Source organism: Leopardus geoffroyi, chromosome A1 (genome assembly GCF_018350155.1).
Source record: "Leopardus geoffroyi isolate Oge1 chromosome A1, O.geoffroyi_Oge1_pat1.0, whole genome shotgun sequence".
NCBI lineage: Eukaryota > Metazoa > Chordata > Mammalia > Carnivora > Felidae > Leopardus > Leopardus geoffroyi.
In genome coordinates, this window is record NC_059326.1 from 211,379,836 (window position 1) to 211,397,347 (window position 17,512).

Here is a 17,512-nt window from a genome sequence, read left to right on the forward strand (position 1 = left end):
TTGCCACAGTGGTGACTTTTGGCTGGAGCCACCACAAATGAAGGGCTCCAGGTGGGTCACTGGAGTTATAATCCAGACCCCTGCCTTGAGATATAAGGCCCTGAGAGCCACTAACTCTTACTGTTCTTGCACTTTTGTCACACATGACACTACCTCATGAGAATTACAGATACTGGTGCAATGTTGCCTGTTGGGATATTTATGGTCATCAAGACTTTTTGGTTGCAAGGAATGGAACCCAACTCTGGTTGCAAGGAATGGAACCCAACTCAAACTGACTGTACAAATATAAACACATAAAAAAATAAGTACCATTCACTCAAAAGTCTGAAAAAAACTATGGGTTGATCTTTAGTCATAATTTCTTCCAGTATTTAAGGAGCAAATATCATCTCTCCTTTCCTTTTTTTTATCTTTATCTCTGCATTCATCTGTGTTGCCTTCATCTTCTGACAGACTTTCTCCATGTGGATGGAAAACTGGACGCTGGCATTTCCAAACTCATAGGGTCCTTACAACTCACAGTCTCAAAAGGAAAGAGCCTCTCTCCCAGCATCTATTTCTGTCTCTGTGAAAAAACCTCACTTGTCCTTGCTTCAGTAATATGCTCACCCTTGGACTTAACAACGAGTATCAATGAATACTCTGGCTAGTGTAGGCCACACGTTCTCCTGTCTGGTCTTACCAGAATCATGTGGAGTGAGGAGGAGGAAGTTTTGATGAAAGAATGTGGGACAAACACAAAATGAAAAGCAATGCACTACACTAGTAAATTATTTGTTTGCATTTAGTAAAAATATGGTTTTCATAAGGAGTAAGCAAATCAGAAGCCACCTGGTGAATCTTTGTTCTTTCTCCATTCCCTGGCCTTCTTTGTTCTTTCACTGAGCTATGGGCTGAAGTAATACAAATGAAAAACACCCGATCTCGCTGTCAGTACTATCATGGTCTAGTTCAGGAGAGCAGCACATAAACGGCAACATGCAAGTTATTGCAGTAGGCTGTGATATTTGCTCAAGGTGCTGCTAATCCACTCACTGTGGGCCAAAGATGACAGGTATAAAAGAGTTCATCTTCCTCTGCTATTGTGAGGATTTAGATAGTGCACAGGCTCGGATGCCAATGCTATTATTACTGCCTTACAGAAGCCTGCCTTAATTCTGATGAAAGGATCATCATTTTCAGCACAACCCTCTGAATTCCCAGAGTGGAAAGCTAGCAAATATATGGCTTGCAGAGGGAGCCTCATACCATGGCCAGGACATAGCAAGAAAGTAATACATTTTTAATTAATGTTTAAGGGAAAATTAATCAGTAGATTCCTCAGCTGGGAAGGAGACATTAGAATACACACAAAAAAGTATTTTTCGAGGCATCTGGTGGCTCAGTCAGTTAAGTGTCCGACTTCAGCTCAGGTCATGATCTGGCGGTTCCTGAGTTGAAGCCCTGCATCGGGCCCTGTGCTGACAGCTCACAGCCTGGAGCCTGATTCGGATTCTGTGTCTCCCTCTCTCTCTCTGCCACACCCCTCCCTACCACCACCACCACCCCCCCCCCGCTCGCACTCTGTCTCTCTCAAAAATAAATAAAATTAAAAAAATTTCTTTTAAGTATTTTTCAAGGTTCCCTTTAAAAATTGCCAAAACTTACCAAAAGCGATATTCAGATAGGAAGACAGATGACTTTTCAAGAAGAGATATTGTAATCTCTAGGGAAAAAGAGAATATAATCCTCGGGATTTCACTGCTTTAGTTCTTTCTTCACCTTCTTCAGGCTTTCCCATGGCTTTCAAAGATGAGGCTATGTGTGCTCAAAATCGAACCCTGAGGGTTTTGGAATCCCTGACTCCCAGGAGTAAAATAAGATGTTTGGATGAATGGGGGCCCACAATCCTGTCCAATGTAGATATGCTGTGATCCTGTGCCCAATTTTCTGATCTATATTCTGAGCTTACATTGGATGTGGCGTAAGCAACCTACTAAGAACCACCAAGCTCTGCTGTGTTAAGGCTTGAAGAGAAGTCCTCTCCCTGATGAGACAGCTCATCAACCAGGAAATGGTTAGTCAGACCAGCTATGATAGCATCTGCACCTCAGCCCCCCTGTCTCTCCAAATCCATGCCATGCATAGGAAGTCAAGAAGATACTGTATTGATAAAAATTTGCACTGCCAGTGAGAGTTCGGGCCCCATACTTGGGGAAGAAGTGCATATTTCAGATCCAAGATACTGCCCTCAGCCCAGCTACATGAAGTTCTATTTACAAAAGGGTAAAGGAATTGATGTTCTCAATACTGAGGAAAGCTGAGTCCAATCTACCTTAGATATCATTTCTTTTACACCAAAAACTCAATCAATAGATCATTGTCCCTGGATAACTGTTGTATTTTTTTCCAAGTTAAGGTTGTCTGTAAACACGGTGAATGTGGTAACTACATTTTATTTTAGGTTTTCATTTCCAGTAAGAGCACATATCAGGCTTTCAATACATATTTGTAAAATGGTGGATGGATGGATGGATGGATGGATGGAGGGATGGATGCTACGTATGGAACTCACTTAGGGAGGCAAAGTTTGAACAGGTGGTGCAGAAGATTTGTAGTGCTATATAGTTTAACAAGCAAATCTGGCATGGAAGAACTTGAGAGATTTGAAATAATAGGTCTCCTTTGAATCTAGAGAAGACTTATCATTTCCAAAGTCTAGTCCAACGGGCTGTGACTCAAAACAAAAGCTTTAAAGGACCGTTTGCAGGAGAATAACATACTGTATTGATGTATCCAGGGACAGGACCCTCAGGCAGAACATTTCTCAGACTATTACATAGAACATGATATTGGCTTTTAATTAGGAGCTAGATCAGAGATGTAATGAGACCTCCCAGGAGAAAGAGGATAATCACAAGACTTGAGGAAGCTATGGTGAAAATCAGTAAATTAGTGCCATATAGGCATCTAATTCTTCCATATCTTATCCCACAGTCCACATGGCACTCCCAAGAATGAAGCATTAATAGCATTAACTCAATGAAGACAGTTATGAATAAACCAAAGATTGCAGCAAAGATAAACAGCTGCAAAATCCTGGTTTTCACCCAATTTTCTACTTCTGCTCCAAAGAGCAGGCTATTTTATGGACCAGTGATAATTGCCCCACCTCTATCCTGAATCACTGTGGGTAAGTAACCCATCTTGGACACACCTGATTAGTAGAAAATATTTATTCTCCTTCCAAATATTTTCAGTCCAAGCACCGTGTTTATATGAATTTCTCTAACTGGTCTACACCATCTCTACCTTTCCAAGCTAAACAAATTGAGTAAATAAATTCCAATTGCTAAAAGAGAAATTTTACCATACTCTAAGTTTTCTAGTCAACTCAGTGCTCTCTTGAGTTTAAAAAATCAGCCAACCAGGCAGATGCAATAGAAAGCCTTGCATCCTAAATCTTCTGGATCTAATGTTTGGAATTTGACTATCCAAAGACATTATGGTAGAGATAACAAGAACTTTGAAGTTGGAGAGATCTGTGGGCACATTCTCTATCTCCTACTTGGAAGTAGTGTGACCTCCATGAGGTTATTTCAACCCTCTGAGACTACACTGTAAAATGGAATAGAATAGTAGGATTTTTTTTATAGCAGGCCCATAGGGTTAGTTAGATTTAAATGGCATAACACATGTAAAATGGTAGGTGCTCATTAGAGGATAGCCATCCACCACTCATCCATTCAACAAATGTTTATTGAGTATCTACCATGTGCTAAGGGCTGTTCTTAGTGCTAGGAAAATAGCAATGAACAACACTGTCAATAGAACTTACATTCTCTATGTAGGAGATAAACTAAACAAATATATGTCAGATGGTGATAAGTACTAGAAGATAAATAAAAAGAAAGGAGGGGTATCATGGAATGTCCATGGGAAAAGAAGCAATTGCATATAGAGCAGTCATGGAAGGCTAAGCACACCTTTAGTATTTGCAGGGCTTGGGGGAAAAACACAGGTGAAGGAACACCTGTGATATGTCTAACATTTGATCAATAATGAAATCAATTATAGATTGTCATTCCACCTTGACCACATACCTTCGTTGCATCTTGCTCAAGATCTTGGTCAAATTTGGAGTGTTAAAACCCTCAGAGCTCTGCACTAGAATCTGAAGTATCCTGCCTCTAGCCAGTGTCCCTCCCCATTCCCACCTGTTCTCTTCTCACCTCAGCAAGATCCTCTACCATGAGGGCTCTCAAAAACATGTGTGTGGATGCTCCAGCCCACAAGTCTAAGTTACACACACACACACACACACACACACACACACACACACACCATTAATAGCTGCTTCTTCTCAGCTCTCCTCTCAGGCCTTGGAACATGCCTACCAGCAGCATGGTCTTGGAAGTGTGGTTGGGCTACTGGGGCAGGGAACTCTGGGTACTCAGAACGTTATGTAGGAGTGGGGAGAGGGAGGGAGCTCTCTATGGGCACCTCACTTTAGCCCTGCATATTCCTTGCCCCTCTGGGAAGGGATGAATGAGAGCAGTGCCCTCTAAAGTGAGAGGTCCGGGACAGTTGCCCTTCCTGCCTGGGGTAAAGGAAAGAGCTGGTGAAGAATCCACTGTCATGGTAATTTTGAGCAATGACCCAAAGGCATTGAGAGAGTAATACGTGGAGGATATTTGGGGAAAGAGTATCGTGGACAGTAGAAGTGGCAAGTGCAAAGCCCTGAAGTAGGAACATGTGTGGTATGTTCCAGGAGCATTGAGGAGACCAGAGAAGTTGGAGTGGCTCAAGTGAGGGGATTGGTGATTTCAGAGAGATGTCTAGAGGTCAGATCCTGAAGAGTCTTGTAGGTTCTTATGATGACTTGGACTCTGATTTAAGCAAGATGGGAAGCCATTGGCAATTTGAATAGGAAGTGGTAGGATCTAAGTTATGCTTTAAAAGAATCATACTGGCTGGTGCTGGAAACGACTGCAAAGGGCAAGGAGAGAGGCAGGGAGACCAGCCAGCTGGCTAATGCAAGTATCCAGGCAAATGGCGATAGGTTAAACCAAAGTGGTGGCCATGGGGGAAGTGAGAGGTTTCAGTTTTAAATCTCATTTAAAGGTAAAGTTAACTGGATTTGCCAGTGGGTTGCATGTGGAGTAGAAGGGGAGAAGAGTCAAGGATGATTCCAAGGCTTTTGAGTTTGAGCAACTGGAGATGAAGCCAAAAGTTTTATTTGCTTTGCTTTTTCGTAACATAGGAGTGAACATAATTATAAACTATATTACTGGTGGCAGCCAATACAAAGCCTCTGGATGATTTGAAGTACAACAAAAACCAAATGTAGTAATAAGAAGAGAGCTAAGCGTGTATTGTCCTGCCTATATAAACAATGTGTAAATCTGCACAAGTGTATTTTTTTTGTACACTAGTATTCACAGGTGGACAGAACTGTTTTCCAAATCACAAATCTCTTTGTTTGAACTTCATTCTGTGCCTTTAATTAAAAAGGCAGTACCTAAAATTACTGTGGTAGAGAGGCATGAACGCTTGGTCCTGCCATCAGTCCTGGGTGCGGCCCTTCCTAGCTTTGGAATCTCTAGCAAGACCTTTAATTCTTTGAAGATTCAGTTCCCACATCTTAAAAATGTGGATGACATTTGGGGCACCGGGGTGGCTCAGTTGATTAAGCGTCTGATTTTTAATTTCGGCTCAGGTAATGATTTCATCGTTCATGAGTTCAAGCGCCACAATGGGCTATGTGCTGATGGTGCAGAGCCTGCTTGGGATTCTCTGTCTTCCTCTCTCTCTGCCCCACCCCTGCTCATTCTCTCTCACTCTTCTCACTCTCTGTCTCAAAATAAATAAATAAACATTTTTTTTTTAATGTGGGTGACAGTTGCCAATTTCGTCAATTCTGAAACAGCATCCAGATCCCAGGTGTCATTAAATACTAATGGCATCCATTTAAGCCAAAGTTTAAACAAATATTTGGTCTTCCCCTTTTATAGTTTATATTCTTGTTTATTGTTCTTCCAGCAAGGAATATGAATAGTTAATAATGGGAGTTTTTTTAGCTGTGATTTATATGATCAAAGAAGTAAAGCCAGTTAGCTCAATTGGTCATATTCTGAAATCAGTGAGGTACTCTTTTTGTGTGTGTTCACAAATTAGCTTCCCTCTGTTTCTTGGCCACACACTTCACCTGGGCTTCACAAATGAGTAGAATTAATTACAATGTGAATCAGACAAAAGAGTATAAATCCATCACTCCTGTTGAGAAAACAGCTCAAAAAACAAGCATCCCTGCTGGTAGCAATATTTTCTTCATATTTGAACGATGCAACCTTGAATCACCTGTGATGATGACAAAGAATAAATAAATACATACGTGAATAAGTAAAATATAGGAAGGACAGCATGAGATTAACTAACTATAAAGTTTAAAATGTCTCAGGAAGGGGCTCCTGGGTGGCTTAGTCTATTAAGCATCTGACTCTTGATTTCAGTTCAGGTCATGATCTTATGATCGTGAGATCAAGCCCCATGTTGGGCTCCACAGTGAGCATGGAGCCTGCTTAAGATTCTCTCTCTCTCTCTCTCTCTCCCTCTCCCTTGGCCCCTCCCCTGCTCGCATGTGTGCATCTATGTGCTCTCTCTCAAAAAACAAGTAATAATAATAGAGTAAATAAAAAATAAAAAAGTAAAATGTCTCAGGAAGTATTTAGGGAGTAAATTGGTTGAGATAATATTTTCATAGCCTCCAAGACTTTCTACACCTTAAATTGTTTGAGCTTCCAGGTTTAGCCCTCAGAATCTTTGCTTCCTCAAATGCAAACCAAGAAGTTGGACACTTTTACTTCAAAGAGGTCTTCCAGCTTAAGAAATCTGTAATTCTATGAATTTTCTTCCTGGAAACTGTTCCTTCCACTTGGCACAGTAAACATATTCACGTATATTTTATTTAATCCTAAACTTCAGAATCCAGTTTGGTGAACTGTCATTACTTGAAGGTATCAGCAAATCCTCTGGCATCTGAGAAAATTATTATCAAAACCAGTTAAGGGACTTGTCAACCCCATGTGATTGATTTTGAAATCTGTCAGCAGGGCTGTCTCTGGAGGCAAGGAACCTCATCCACAGGCTTTGCTGTGGGTAAATCAAGCTGGGATGACACCTGGGATTTGGATACTGCTTCAGACGTAACCAAATGGGTGGTCATCATCTGCAGGTCCAGGGCACTACACAAGGACAAGGCAGCTGGCTTCCTGGAACCTTGCAGAAATAATTGTGTGTGTGTGTGTGTGTGTGTGTGTGTGTGTGTGTGTGTGTGTGTGTATGTGTATGTAATGGGGTAGAAGGATGGGGGGCAGCTGGCAGTGACATGAGGGAACAATGGGAAGGGGAAAGCCAATCACAAAAACAGCACCCCACCCTGAGCAAATGAAAGAATTTCTTAGAATGCAACACTGGCCATGCCTGTGAATAATTGGCTTGCAAAGCACTTCCTTCATTTGTTTGTTATATAAAAACGATCATTTCAGTGCTGATGATGAAAGCCCAGAAGGAAATTATGGCTTACTGGTTAGTTTTGCATATGGCTTTGGTGTAGAATAAAGCTTCACATAGGGGTTCTAAATCTCTGACCCACAGACCTGAACAAGCAGATTTGAGACTGGTTGTTATGTAACTTTTGAGAGAGGAATTCTCTGATGAGTTGGCCTCAGGAGCAAAATGAAGGGCAAAACTAGGGGACAATCCAAAGCCTTTGCCTAAGTCTAAATCACAGTTCTCTCGGCAAATTACCAAGAGGCCAAGAACTCCAAACACTAACGCATATGGCTTTTGTTGGAGAGATTGCCAGCATTTATCTTTCTTATTAAAATATGATAATGACAACCACCCTTTATTAAGTGCTCATAAAATAGCAGGCATTTTATACACATGACTACCCATCCTCAAAATAATCCTTCATAATGGCTATTATTCTCCCCATTTTAAAGATAAAGAAACGGAGATATCGAACAGTTATTAGCTAGTGGCACCTGGGTGGCTCGGTTGGTTGAGCATCCAACTTTGGCTCAGGTCGTGATCTTGTGGTTCATGGGTTCAATCCCAGCATTGGGCTGTGTGCTGACAGCTCAGAGTCTGGAGCCTGCTCCAGATTCTGTCTGTCTGTCTGTCTGTCTGTCTGTCTCTCTCTCTCTCTCACTCTCTCTCTCAAAATAAATAAACATTAAAGAAAAATTTTTTTAGAGAAAAGTTATTACCTCAAAGCCAAACAGCAAGTTAACAGAGGTGCTGTAATTTAATTCTGGCCTTGCCAGTAGCAAGTTCTATGCCCTTTTCAATACCCTAGCTTGCCTCTGTCCAACTGTCTCATACTTGGCAAATGTCCACATCACCCTAGTGTGTGGGTCCTTATATATGTCTGTCCATTCTGTCCGTCTCAGTGTTGTGAGTGAGATATGAATGACAGGACATCATTATATGCTTCATTGTCTTCAGAGTATAGTTGCTTCCTTGTTCTGGATCTGTTTTCTCCTTTGTTGGAATATTTGTTTTGCCTTCTCTGCAAACTAAAAATATAAATTTTATGTTTTTTCTGGAATACATCTCTCCCAACACATTATGAATAGTGAAAATTGGCTTAAAATGTTTAATTAAGAAGCTGTGAAATAGACCTTACTCAGACAATACTTGCATTAGTGTGGATTCATGGTGTCTGTCCCTGGAGCTGTAGAACCTTCAGATTAAGCTAATCAGTACTATTGTTGTGTGCAGTATTGGCAATTTTATTCCATGTTTTTCCATTCCTGGCATCTGTGCTTGTAAATATAATGTGATATGAACTCCTAAGTTGTTCTAGTGGTTTTGTTGAAATTTTCTGTGCTAATAATTTGAAGGGGAGGAGCAACATTTACTGAGAAGTGTCCCAACCTACATGGCAATATCGGAAGCTTGCATCTAACATAGTGTAATGGCTTGGGGCACTTGGGTGGCTCAGTTGGTTAAGCGTCCAACTTCAGCTCAGATCTCACAGTTCATGATTTCGTGCCAACAGCTCAGAGCCTGGAGCTGCTTTGGATTCTGTGTCTCCCTCTCTCTCTGCCCCTCCCATGCTCATACTCTGTCTCTCTCTCTCTCTTAGAAATAAATAAAACATTAAAAAAATTTTTTAACATACTAATAGCTTAGGTGCTAACTAGTTCTGAAGTATCAGTCATTCCAAAATTTGAGTTTCCCAGTTTTCTCCATAGCATTTTATCATGTGTAAATATTTTCCAATATACCATTTGTTTTCTTGAGGTACAGAAAGATACAGTTATTTGCAGAATAAATATCACCTGGATGAAACAATAAAAATTACTGTGCACCAGTAAATTAAGTTTATTAAGCCTTGCATAAATGAATGAGGTACCAGGAATGTGGTTTATAGTTAAGGAGAATAGATCACACAGATTAAGGCTGTATAACTTCCTCATTATGGTGGTATCATACAGGGCCCTACTACCAAAAACTGAAAATGTTATCTTTTATTTTGTCACTTACGTTTCTTGGCTTTCAAAAAAAACACCTTTGTATTAAAATGGGCTAAATTATGGTGTGGCAACAAACAAATTCCATCAGTATGTTGCAGTTACCAATTGCTCTATGACAAACTGTCCTAACTTAAGTGCTGTAAAATAACAATATATTACTGTGCTCGCAAATTCTATGGGTCAGGAAATCTGACATGACATAGTGGTGATGTCTTGTCTTTGCTGCATAATAGGTGGGGTGTTAGTTGCGGAGCACTCAAATAGCTGGGGGGCCAAAATCATCTGGAAGTTTCTTCGCTCACATGTTTGGTGCCTGGCTAGGATAACTCAGACTAGCTGGGACTCTTCACAAGAGCACCTATGCGTGAACTCTCTGTGGGGCTTGGGCTCTGTGATGGCTGGATTCTGAGAGGGAGCATGCAGACAGCAAGTGTTCCAAGAGAGTTAGTACTGCAGGAGCAACTTTCTGGCCTTTTGGGGGCCAGTCTCAGTAGTCATGAAGTGTCACTTCCCTCACTCAGATGAAAGAGGAGGAGAAATAGAGTCTACTTTCTGATGGGAGAAGGGCAAATTCACACTGAAGACGAGCATGTTGGATGGGTGATGCTGTGGGCCCTCTTGATCATCTTTGGAATCTGCCATCTGCCATGCGTTGGCTTACAACAACCAGGACCTGTGTCTTGTTCAAAGTCTGCTGTGGCTCCAGGCAGTTCTCCAGAGTGGATTGTTGGCTTAGCAATCCTGGCTGCTGCTTCCATCCCACAGCTCCTCCATATCACTCATGATTCCACAACCATTGCTGCAGGGGAAGAGCAGCATGGACGATCACACACCAGTTTTCAGATACACCGCCTGGAAGAGACATCTTAAGTCACTTCTACTCACATTTCATGGCTCACACAACCATGCCTGCATTCATTGGAGCAAGCACATGTGGCCTTCTTGTGTGCCCACAAAGAAAATAGAGCTAGAAATGCTGGCAAATGGCAATGGTGTATCACAGCTTTAGAGATACTGCCTGAATGGTGAAATCCTGTAATTCTCATCAGTGCTGGTTTCTGTACTTTGTCAAATTAGCTCATTCATTCCTTTATCCATCTAACAAATATGTATGTGATGCCTACTACATGTGACACATCAGTAGTTAGTTCCTGGAAAGAATTCAGCTGCTTTCAAAAAGCATATAATTTTACTCCAGAAAACCAATTGAAATTTCAGTTGCTTTGTCATTGACTCCTTTGGCAGGGGGTCTCTCTCAGATCCTACACTTTCCTGTCCACTCCAAGGAATATGAAATAAGAATGTTTTCTCTCCTTGCCTCCCAGGATATTGATTTTATTATTTTCATACACTATTGTTGTCAAAACCCTTTTTATTTCAGTATTCATCATCTATCTTCCCTTTTACAGGCCTTAATGTCACAGCAGACCATTGGGGATGCAGCTCTAATTCTAGAAAACGCAGATGTGGCTATTTAATTAGACACTGCCATGGCAATAAACTGTGTGATAAATTAAATGGCTTTAATCCAGTTTAGAGTAATCATGCATTCATTAGTCTGACAGCCTGATTCCATTTGTTGTTTTAAAACAAAATTAGGATAGCAAGGCTACAAACTGTGGATAAGTCTGGACAGAAGTCTCCTATTTTTAAAAAACAGAGCTTATAACTACATTTCAACAATGAAAGGAACGAAAATCAGCAGGAGCTCTGTTTGGGCCAGTTCGTGTTTCAGTCTTCAATTAGAAAATTGTGTTTCTAATGGGAAACCATAAGACAATCCTCACTCCCTGGTGAGAAAGAATGAAGAGGAAGAAATGAGCTCTGTGATAGACTAAAGTAATGATACTGTATTTTTGTCTGGGTAGCTGTCTTCCTAAGTGACTTTGGGTGTGTAGAAAATCACTCTTAGCCTTGGTTTATCCATGCACCAAATCATACTATGGAATCTCCCACTGGAATATTCTAAATTATTAAGAACTTAGCACAAGTTCTTATTTAAAAGCAAATGATAGGAAGTATAAACAATGGAAATCATTGGAGGTACACACTAAAGATAACTTCAAGATGTGTTTAAGTAAATATATTGCTGGTAAAATTAAAATTCAGGACTGATAAAGCTCTTCTTGACCTTCAAAGTGTACCTCTTAAAAACTGAGAATAAACGGAGGGTTGATGAAGGGTGGGAGGGAGGGGAAAGTGGGTGATAGGCATGGAGGAAGGCACCTTTTGGGATGAGCACTGGGTGTTGTATGGAAACCAATTTAACAATAAATTTCATATTTAAAAAAAAAGAAAGAAAAATGGTGGAAATGGAAAAACATTACATTAAAAAAACAAAACAAAGGGTACCTATAGTGACAAGAACCTTGTGAGAAATTGTATAAGAAACTTAGTGGTCTGCTGCGTTTATCCCAGTATCCTATGTGTATGCAGGCCAAAACTGGATATTTATAGGATTATTGTCATAGCTTTTAATTTGCTACGGCTAGTTATATGGCTTCCTTAGGTCTTCTAAACTAGGTCAACCAGTCAGCCCTCAGGTCTCGCATACCATATTTTGCTGAGCCAAAAGGAACAAAGGGAGATATTATCAAAAACCACAAGCAAAACTGTCAATAGATACTCTGATGATAACTTTAACTTTTAATGAAACTTCAGGTCTTTTAAGGTCACTAAGATGTAAACTAAGCTGGACAATGATTATACTAAAAGGGAAGTGACTAAGCAGCACAACATTTTGAATTCCAAGAATTTTCGTTACATCATGGTAGGTAAATATCACCAACTTCACTTATTTGGTGCTTTGGAGTCTAAAACACTGGAGACTAAAGGGCCCTGAAATTGTACTTTTAAAGTTCACCTTCTGTCATTCTAAAACTTTTAAAGTCTTACCAGTCCTTAAAAACTAAAGAAACTCTGTATGTATGCTTATTTTTTAAGGATATGTCCTGAATCTTTAAAATTCTACACGTGTATGTACTTTTTAAATCCCCAAACATACATGCTGCCTATAATTTATTTCTTTTCCATGCTTAAGTACAAGTAATGGTATTTTTTTTTAAAGATTAAATTTTTTTTTAATTTTTTTTAAGTTTATTTATTTTTGAGACAGAGAGAGACAGAGCATGAACGGGGGAGGGTCAGAGAGGGAGGGAGACACAGAATCAGAAGCAGGCTCCAGGCTTTGAGCCATCAGCCCAGAGCCCGACGCGGGGCTCGAACTCACGGACCGCGAGATCGTGACCTGAGCTGAAGTCGGACGCTTAACCGACTGAGCCACCCAGGTGCCCCAGTAATGGTATTTTTAAATTTGAAACTAGGAATTAATTCCATTATTTGGCAATATTAAATTCCTTTAAAATGTTAATTTAAAGAATTTTCTTTTTAAAAATCAAGGTTTGAACTAAATAGCTTCTAAAATCTCTCCCTTCTGCGAGAGAAGGAAAGGAACTAGTATTTGGGGGGCATGTACTATGTGCCCTATGCTTACATGCAGTATCTTATTTATTCCCCACAGCAACCCCATCAGGTAAATGTTACTATTCTTCTCTTACACATGAAAAACCCAACTTCCTAAAATTAAAGTTTGTCCAAACTGACATGAGCGATCAGCAGTAAAGGTGAACTTCCACTCCAAGTCTGTCCAGCATCCAAGCCCATGCACTGTCTCCCATCCTCACCCCTTCTCAGTTCACATGGTATTTAGCAGTAGACAATCACTATCTACCCCACTTAACATTAAGCATTTCTTTTTTTCTTTTTTCAAGAGAGGCTAGAGCCAAGCCCTCTACTCCCTTTACTGACATCATAAAGTTTCACTAATTCCTAACAAACATACAAACATACCAACAACAAAAACCCACACCCTGGAAATTCAGGCCAATTGAATGGCTAGAATATTATTAGTTTGTATAGGATAGTTGATCCACATCCAAACATTGATAACACAAAGTGAAGTTGAAATTAAAGCGATTTTCTAAATAATTAAGGTCAAAATAACTGCTATTAAGGAAAAGACAATTTCACATATTTAAGACAGTGAGTTATAAAATTTTCCAACTAAAGTAGTGCTATATACTTAGAGAATTTAGTCAAAACACCTTTCCAAGTTTATTCTTTTAAAAATGAGTGGAAATAATTGCACCAAGAAGCATAAAATGCCTAGGAATAAATCTAACCAAAGATGTAAAAGATCTGTATGCTGAAAACTATAGAAAGCTTATGAAGGAAATTGAAGAAGACATAAAGAAATGGAAAAACATTCCGTGCTCATGGATCGGAAGAATAAATATTGTCAAAATGTCAATACTACCCAAAGCTATCTACACATTCAATGCAATCCCAATCAAAATTGCACCAGCATTCTTCTCAAAACTAGAACAAGCAATCCTAAAATTCATATGGAACCACAAAAGGCCCCGAATAGCCAAAGTAATTTTGAAGAAGAAGACCAAAGCAGGAGGCATCACAATCCCAGACTTTAGCCTCTACTACAAAGCTGTAATCATCAAGACAGAATGGTATTGGCACAAAAACAGACACATAGACCAATGGAATAGAATAGAAACCCCAGAACTAGACCCACAAATGTATGGCCAACTCATCTTTGACAAAGCAGGAAAGAATATCCAATGGAAAAAAGACAGTCTCTTCAACAAATGGTGCTGGGAGAACTGGACAGCAACATGCAGAAGATTGAAACTAGACCACTTTCTCACACCATTCACAAAAATAAACTCAAAATGGATAAAGGACCTGAATGTGAGATAGGAAACCATCAAAACCCTAGAGGAGAAAGCAGGAAAAGACCTCTCTGACCTCAGCCGTAGCAATTTCTTACTTGACACATCCCCAAAGGCAAGGGAATTAAAAGCAAAAATGAACTACTGGGACCTTATAAAGATAAAAAGCTTCTGCACAGCAAAGGAAACAACCAACAAAACTAAAAGGCAACCAACAGAATGGGAAAAGATATTTGCAAATGACATATCGGACAAAGGGCTAGTATCCAAAATCTATAAAGAGCTCACCAAACTCCACACCCGAAAAACAAATAACCCAGTGAAGAAATGGGCAGAAGACATGAATAGACACTTCTCTAAAGAAGACATCCAGATGGCCAACAGGCACATGAAAAGATGCTCAACATCACTCCTCATCAGGGAAATACAAATCAAAACCACACTCAGATATCACCTCATGCCAGTCAGAGTGGCCAAAATGAACAAATCAGGAGACTATAGATGCTGGAGAGGATGTGGAGAAACAGGAACCCTCTTGCACTGTTGGTGGGAATGCAAATTGGTGCAGCCACTCTGGAAAACAGTGTGGAGGTTCCTCAAAAAATTAAAAATAGACCTACCCTATGACCCAGGAGTAGCACTGCTAGGAATTTACCCAAGGAATACAGGAGTACTGATGCATAGGAGCACTTGTACCCCAATGTTTATAGCAGCACTCTCAACAATAGCCAAATTATGGAAAGAGCCTAAATGTCCATCAATTGGTGAATGGATAAAGAAATTGTGGTTTATATACACAATGGAGTACTACGTGGCAATGAGAAACAATGAAATATGGCCCTTTATAGCAACATGGATGGAACTGGAGAGTGTGATGCTAAGTGAAATAAGCCATACAGAGAAAGACAGATACCATATGGTTTCACTCTTATGTGGATCCTGAGAAACTAACAGAAACCCATGGGAGAGGGGAAGGAAAAAAAAAAAAGAGGTTAGAGTGGAAGAGAGCCAAAGCATAAGAGACTCTTGAAAACTGAGAACAAACTGAGGGTTGATGGGGGGTGGGAGGGAGGGGAGGGTGGGTGATGGGTATTGAGGAGGGCACCTTTTGGGATGAGCACTGGGTGTTGTATGAAAACCAATTTGACAATAAACTTCATATATTGAAAAAAAATAAAATAAATAAAAATGAGTGGAAAAACAAAATCTAGGATTGATTCTCTGTTGTTTACTGATCTGTGTTGTAAACAAAATATATTTGATGTATTTTTCTCATAAAGTTTTATGTTTTAGTATCTTTTTTTTAATTTTTATTTTAATTCCAGTTAGTTAACATACCATGTTATGTTAGTTTCAAGTGTGTTATTCAACACTTCCATACATCACCCTGCGCTCATCACAAGTGCACTCTTTAATCCCCAGGACCTGTTTCACCCATCTCTCCATCCACCTCTCCTCTGATAACTATCTGTTTGTTCTCTATAGTTAAGAATCTGTTTCTTGGTTTGTCTTTCTCTCTCTTTTTTTTTCCCTTTGCTTGTTTGTTTTGTTTCTTAGATTCCACATATGAGTGAAATCATGTGGTATTTATCTTTCTCTGATTGACTTGTTTCACTTAGGATAATACTCTCTAGTTCCATCCATATCATTGCAAATGGCAGTATTTCATTTTTTTATGGGACACTTGGGCTGTTTCCATGGTTTGGCTACTGTAAATAACACTTCTATAAACATTGGGGTGCATGTATCCTTTTGAATTAGTACCTTTGTATTCTTTGGGTAAATACCTAGTAGTGCCATTGTGGATTGCAGGGTAGTTCTATTTTTAACTTTATGAGGAACCCTCATACTATTTTCCCCAGTGGCTGCATCAGTTTGCATTCCCACCAACAGTACAGGAGGGTTCTTCTCACTCCACATCCTTGTCAATACCCGTTGTGTCTACCCATTGTGTCTTATGTTATTGATTTTAGCCATTCAGACAGTACGAGTTGATATCTCATTGTAGTTTTGATTTGTACTGTCCTGATGATGAGTTATGTTGAGCATCTTTTCATGTATCTGTTGACCATCTGTATGTCTTCTTTGGAAAAATGTCTATTCATGTCTTCTGCCCAGTGTTAATTATATTATTCATTTTTGGTGTTGAGGGGTTTTTTTTTAATGTTTATTTATTTTTGAGACACAGCACGAGCAGGGGAGGGGCAGAGAGAGAGGGAGACAGAGAATTTGAAACAGGCTCTGCACTGTCAGCGCAAAGCCTGACATGGGGCTCGAACCCACGACCTGTGAGATCATGACCTGAGCCAAAGTCAGACACTCAACCAACTGAGTCACCCAGGCACCACTGGTGTTGAGTTTTATAAGTTCTTTATATATTTTGGATACTAACCATTTGTCAGATATATCATTTGCAAATATCTTCTCCCAATCCACAGGTTACCTTTTAGTTTTGTTGTTTGTTTCCTTTGCTGTGTGGAAGCTTTTCGTTTTGAGCAAGTCCCAATAGTTTATTTTTGCTTTTGCTTCCATTGCCTCAGGAGACATATCTAGAAAGAAGTTGCTGCGGCCAATGTCAAAGAGGTTACTGCCTATGTTCTCCTCTAGGATTTTTATGGTTTCAGGTCTCACATTTAGGTCTTTAATCCATTTTGAATTTATTTTTTTGTTTGGTATAAGAAGGTGGTCCAGTTTCATTCTTTTGCATATTGCTGTCCAGTTTTCCCTATACCATTTGTTGAAGAGATTGTCTTTTTCCCATTGGATAGCCTTTACTGCTTTGTCAAAGAATAATTGACCATATAGTTGTGGGTTCATTTCCGGGTTTTCTATTCTGTTCTATTGATCTACATGTCTATTTTCATGTTGGTATCATACTGTTTTGACCACTATAACTTTATAATATAACTTGAAGTCCAGAATTGTGATGCCTCAAGCTTTGCTTTTCTTTTTCAAAATTACTTTGGCTACCTAGGGTCTTTCATGGTTCCATACAAATTTTAGGATTGTTTGTTCTAGGTCTGTGAAAAATGCTGTTGGTATTTTGATAGGGATTTCATTAAAGGTTTAGATTGTTTGGGGTAGTGTAGACATTTTAACAATATTTGTTCTCCCAATCCATGAGCACGGAATATATTTCCATTCCTTGGAACCATCTTCAATATCTTTCATCAGCTTTTTACAGTGTCAAGAGTACAGGTCTTCCACCTCTTTGGTTAGGTTTATTCCTAGGTATCTTAC

The 17,512-nt window shown here is 39.7% G+C and overlaps 1 protein-coding gene and 1 non-coding gene across 7 annotated transcripts in view; one reads left to right on the plus strand and one right to left on the minus strand.

The window, feature by feature from the left end:
• Window positions 1-17,512, plus strand: part of PRLR (prolactin receptor) — a 165,280-nt gene that overhangs the window by 69,974 nt on the left and 77,794 nt on the right. For 2 of the 6 annotated variants that reach the window (XM_045440461.1, XM_045440441.1), the window contains exon 2: window positions 2,980-3,175. The exons of the other annotated variants lie outside the window; for them this stretch is intronic. The gene's annotated coding sequence lies outside the window, so the exon portion shown is untranslated. The remainder of the gene's footprint in view (window positions 1-2,979; window positions 3,176-17,512) is intronic. 6 annotated transcript variants of the gene reach the window in all.
• TRNAQ-UUG lies at window positions 16,531-16,615 on the minus strand. The gene has a single exon. It is a non-coding gene; the product is annotated as a tRNA-Gln (tRNA).